This window comes from Ciona robusta, unplaced genomic scaffold (assembly GCF_009617815.1).
Source record: "Ciona robusta unplaced genomic scaffold, ASM961781v2 AP042754.1".
Taxonomy (NCBI): Eukaryota; Metazoa; Chordata; class Ascidiacea; order Phlebobranchia; family Cionidae; genus Ciona; species Ciona robusta.
The window spans coordinates 10,001-15,000 of NW_028323133.1; the positions used below are offsets into that span (position 1 = coordinate 10,001).

At 54.9% G+C, this 5,000-nt stretch overlaps 1 non-coding gene across 1 annotated transcript in view; it reads left to right on the plus strand.

The window, feature by feature from the left end:
• Positions 1-4,133: 4,133 nt before the first annotated feature.
• Positions 4,134-5,000, plus strand: part of LOC149722947 (small subunit ribosomal RNA) — a 1,812-nt gene continuing 945 nt past the window's right edge. Inside the window, exon 1 of the ribosomal RNA XR_016387138.1 lies at positions 4,134-5,000. This exon is cut by the window's right edge and continues 945 nt beyond it. This is a non-coding gene — a ribosomal RNA (small subunit ribosomal RNA).

Sequence of the window (5,000 nt, forward strand, 5' to 3'; positions counted from 1 at the left end):
TTTTCGGGACTTTTTTTTTTTTTCAAAGGCTATTTTCGGGACTTTTTTTTTTTTCAAAGGCTATTTTCGGGACTTCGTTTTTTTTTCAAAGGCTATTTTCGGTTTTTTCAAAGGCTATTTTCGGGACTTCGTTTTTTTTTCAAAGGCTATTTTCGGGACTTTTTTTTTTTTTCAAAGGCTATTTTCGGGACTTTTTTTTTTTTCAAAGGCTATTTTCGGGACTTTTTTTTTTTTTCAAAGGCTATTTTCGGGACTTCGTTTTTTTTTCAAAGGCTATTTTCGGGACTTTTTTTTTATTCAAAGGCTATTTTCGGGACTTTTTTTTTTTTTCAAAGGCTATTTTCGGGACTTCGTTTTTTTTTCAAAGGCTATTTTCGGGACTTTTTTTTTTATTCAAAGGCTATTTTCGGGACTTTTTTTTTTTTCAAAGGCTATTTTCGGGACTTTTTTTTTTTTTTCAAAGGCTATTTTCGGGACTTCGTTTTTTTTTCAAAGGCTATTTTCGGGACTTTTTTTTTATTCAAAGGCTATTTTCGGGACTTTTTTTTTTTTCAAAGGCTATTTTCGGGACTTCGTTTTTTTTCAAAGGCTATTTTCGGGACTTTTTTTTTTTCAAAGGCTATTTTCGGGACTTTTTTTTTTTTTAAAGGCTATTTTCGGGACTTTTTTTTTTTTTCAAAGGCTATTTTCGGGACTTTTTTTTTATTCAAAGGCTATTTTCGGGACTTTTTTTTTTTTTCAAAGGCTATTTTCGGGACTTCGTTTTTTTTCAAAGGCTATTTTCGGGACTTTTTTTTTTTCAAAGGCTATTTTCGGGACTTTTTTTTTTCAAAGGCTATTTTCGAGACCATTTTGACTCCTGACCCGTAACCTATGACCTCTGACCTCTGACCTCTGACCTCTGACCCCAGGTTGTGCGGATTGACCCTGAGGTTGATAGTCGACCGTTTGCAGATTCGACCTTGGTAGGTGAAATGTCACTGGCAAAGTATCCAACCAACGACAGGCTTAAGCAATCGTTGCTCTCTTGTTTAAGCTTGACCTCTGACCCCTGACCCCAGTAGTCGACCTTGAGTTCGGAGGTCGACCGATAGTCCATTCGACCTTGGTAGGTAAAATGTCACTTACTAAATATCGAACCAACGACAGGCTTAAGCAATCGTTGCTCTCTTGTTTAAACTTGACCTCCGACCCCTGACTCCTGACCTCATTGGTCGACCTTAAGATCGAAGGTTGACCGATTGCCGACCCGACCATGCTAGGTCGTTTTAAACTAAGCTAAAACGTTAGCCCGACGTCGGGCTTCGTTGTGGTGGAAGCTGTTCGCCCCTGGCCGTTGTACAATTGCGCCGGGCTTCCCGAGCTCTCCGCGGGGTGCCGAGGTGCCCCTTGCCGCGGAGCCAGATCCCCGAGGTCGTGATCGAAGTCGCTCGGTCGGAGGTCGACCGATTGCCGACCCGACCATCCTAGGTCGTTTTACACTGAGCGAAAACGTCGGCCCGACGTATTGCTTCGTTCTGTCCGCCTCCGGCCGTTGTACAATTGCGCCGGGCTTCCCGAGCTCTCCGCGGGGTGCCGAGGTGCCCCTTGCCGCGGAGCCAGATCCCCGAGGTCGTGATCGAAGTCGCTCGGTCGGAGGTCGACCGATTGCCGACCCGACCATCCTAGGTCGTTTTACACTGAGCGAAAACGTCGGCCTGACGTATTGCTTCGTTGTGGTGGAAGCTGTCCGCCTCCGGCCGTTGTACAATTGCGCCGGGCTTCCCGAGCTCTCCGCGGGGTGCCGAGGTGCCCCTTGCCGCGGAGCCAGATCCCCGAGGTCGTGATCGAAGTCGCTCGGGCGGAGGTCGACCGATTGCCGACCCGACCATCCTAGGTCGTTTTACACTGAGCGAAAACGTCGGCCCGACGTATTGCTTCGTTGTGGTGGAAGCTGTCCGCCTCCGGCCGTTGTACAATTGCGCCGGGCTTCCCGAGCTCTCCGCGGGGTGCCGGGGTGCCCCTTGCCGCGGAGCCAGATCCCCGAGGTCGTGATCGAAGTCGCTCGGGCGGAGGTCGACCGATTGCCGACCCGACCATGCTAGGTTGTTTTACACTGAGCGAAAACGTCGGCCCGACGTATGGCTTCGTTCTGGTGGAAGCTGTCCGCCTCCGGCCGTTGTACAATTGCGCCGGGCTTCCCGAGCTCTCCGCGGGGTGCCGAGGTGCCCCTTGCCGCGGAGCCAGATCCCCGAGGTCGTGATCGAAGTCGCTCGGTCGGAGGTCGACCGATTGCCGACCCGACCATCCTAGGTCGTTTTACACTGAGCGAAAACGTCGGCCCGACGTATTGCTTCGTTGTGGTGGAAGCTGTCCGCCTCCGGCCGTTGTACAATTGCGCAGGGCTTCCCGAGCTCTCCGCGGGGTGCCGAGGTGCCCCTTGCCGCGGAGCCAGATCCCCGAGGTCGTGATCGAAGTCGCTCGGGCGGAGGTCGACCGATTGCCGGCCCCACCAGGCTAGGTTGTTTTACACCATGGTAAAATGTTGGCCCGACGTCGGGCTTCGTTGTCGTGGAAGCTGTTCGCCCCCGGCCGTTGTAGAATTGCGCCGGGCTTCCCGAGCTCTCTGCGGGGTGCCGAGGTGCCCCTTGCCGCGGAGCCAGCACAGGAGGTCGATCCCCGCGGGTGGCCTGCGCGGCTGTCGGGCTCCACTGCGGGAGGTGGTGTAGGTGCTTGGAGCGCAGCGGGTCGATCCACGGGAGTGGCTTGCACGGCTTTCGGTGGCCACTGTAGGAGAGTATAGGCGCTGGGAGCGTAGGAGGTCGATCTCCGCCGGTGGCATGCGCGGCTGTCGGGCTCCACCGCGGGAGGTGGTGTAGGCGCTGGGAGCGCAGCAGGTCGATCCACGTGGGTGGCTTGCACGGCTATCGGTTGTTACTGCAGGAGAGTGTAGGCGCTGGGAGCGCAGCAGGTCGATCCACGGGGGTGGCTTGCACGGCTATCGGTTGTTACTGCAGGAGAGTATAGGCGCTGGGAGCGCAGCAGGTCGATCCACGGGGGTGGCTTGCACGGCTATCGGTTGTTACTGCAGGAGAGTATAGGCGCTGGGAGCGCAGCAGGTCGATCCACGGGGGTGGCTTGCACGGCTATCGGTTGTTACTGCAGGTGAGTATAGGCGCTGGGAGCGCAGCAGGTCGATCCACGGGGGTGGCTTGCACGGCTATCGGTTGTTACTGCAGGTGAGTATAGGCGCTGGGAGCGCAGCAGGTCGATCCACGGGGGTGGCTTGCACGGCTATCGGTTGTTACTGCAGGAGAGTATAGGCGCTGGGAGCGCAGCAGGTCGATCCACGGGGGTGGCTTGCACGGCTATCGGTTGTTACTGCAGGAGAGTATAGGCGCTGGGAGCGCAGCAGGTCGATCCACGGGGGTGGCTTGCACGGCTATCGGTTGTTACTGCAGGTGAGTATAGGCGCTGGGAGCGCAGCAGGTCGATCCACGGGGGTGGCTTGCACGGCTATCGGTTGTTACTGCAGGAGAGTGTAGGCGCTGGGAGCGCAGCAGGTCGATCCACGGGGGTGGCTTGCACGGCTATCGGTTGTTACTGCAGGAGAGTGTAGGCGCTGGGAGCGCAGCAGGTCGATCCACGGGGGTGGCTTGCACGGCTATCGGTTGTTACTGCAGGTGAGTATAGGCGCTGGGAGCGCAGCAGGTCGATCCCCGCGGGTGGCCCGCACGGCTGTCGGGCTCCACCGCGGGAGGTGGTATAGGCGCTGGGAGCGCAGCAGGTCGATCCACGGGGGTGGCTTGCACGGCTATCGGTTGCTACTGTGAGGTGTTTGCGTCGGCTGGCAAAGGGTGCGCTGAGCAGAAATGTTACTGTTCGTTTGCGCTGCCAATTGCCGTTTTGGTCGTATCGAGTGGTTTTGTCGCAGCTAGTTGCAAGTCGATCTCGCGGCGGTTAACAGGGAATAGCGGGCAAGAGCTCGCCCTCGTACCGCCGCGCGATGAGGTGACAGGTTTTCTAAGCTCTGAAAAGAGCAAAGTGGTCGGATTACTAATCCATTGCGCGCTTCGGCGTGCTTGGGTGGCGTCCGCGACGCGGGGCGAGCGACCCCATCGCGCGGCCGCCCTTCGGGGTGGCGGTTACGTTGTTACCTGGTTGATCCTGCCAGTAGTGATATGCTTGTCTCAAAGATTAAGCCATGCAAGTCTAAGTACGAGCTCTCGTACAGCGAAACTGCGAATGGCTCATTAAATCAGTTATGGTTCATTTGATCGTATGGTTTACTTGGATAACTGTGGTAATTCTAGAGCTAATACATGCAAACAGCGCCGACTTCGCGGGAGGCGTGCTTTTATCAGACCAAAAACCGACCGCGGCTCCGGCCGCGTTCGACTGGTGACTCTGGATAACCTGGCGGATCGCACGGTCTAGCACCGGCGACGGATCATTCAAGTGTCTGCCCTATCAACTTTCGTCGGTACGGTATTCGCCTACCGAGGTTCTTACGGGTAACGGGGAATCAGGGTTCGATTCCGGAGAGGGAGCCTGAGAAACGGCTACCACATCCAAGGAAGGCAGCAGGCGCGCAAATTACCCATTCCCGACGCGGGGAGGTAGTGACGAAAAATAACAATGCAGGACTCATTCGAGGCCCTGTAATTGGAATGAGTACACTTTAAAAGCTTTAACGAGTATCCATTGGAGGGCAAGTCTGGTGCCAGCAGCCGCGGTAATTCCAGCTCCAAAAGTATATATTTAAGTTGTTGCGGTTGAAAAGCTCGTAGTTGGATTTTGGGCGCGGGCGGTCGGTCCGTCGCGAGGCGTGTACTGGTCGACCCGGCCTTACGTCCGGTTCTCCGGCGGTGCTCTTGACTGAGTGTCGGCGGCGGCCGGAAAGTTTACTTTGAAAAAATTAGAGTGTTCAAAGCAGGCTCTCGAGCCTGAATAATGGTGCATGGAATAATGGAATAGGACCTCGGTTCTATTTTGTTGGTTTTCGGAGCGCGAGGTAATGA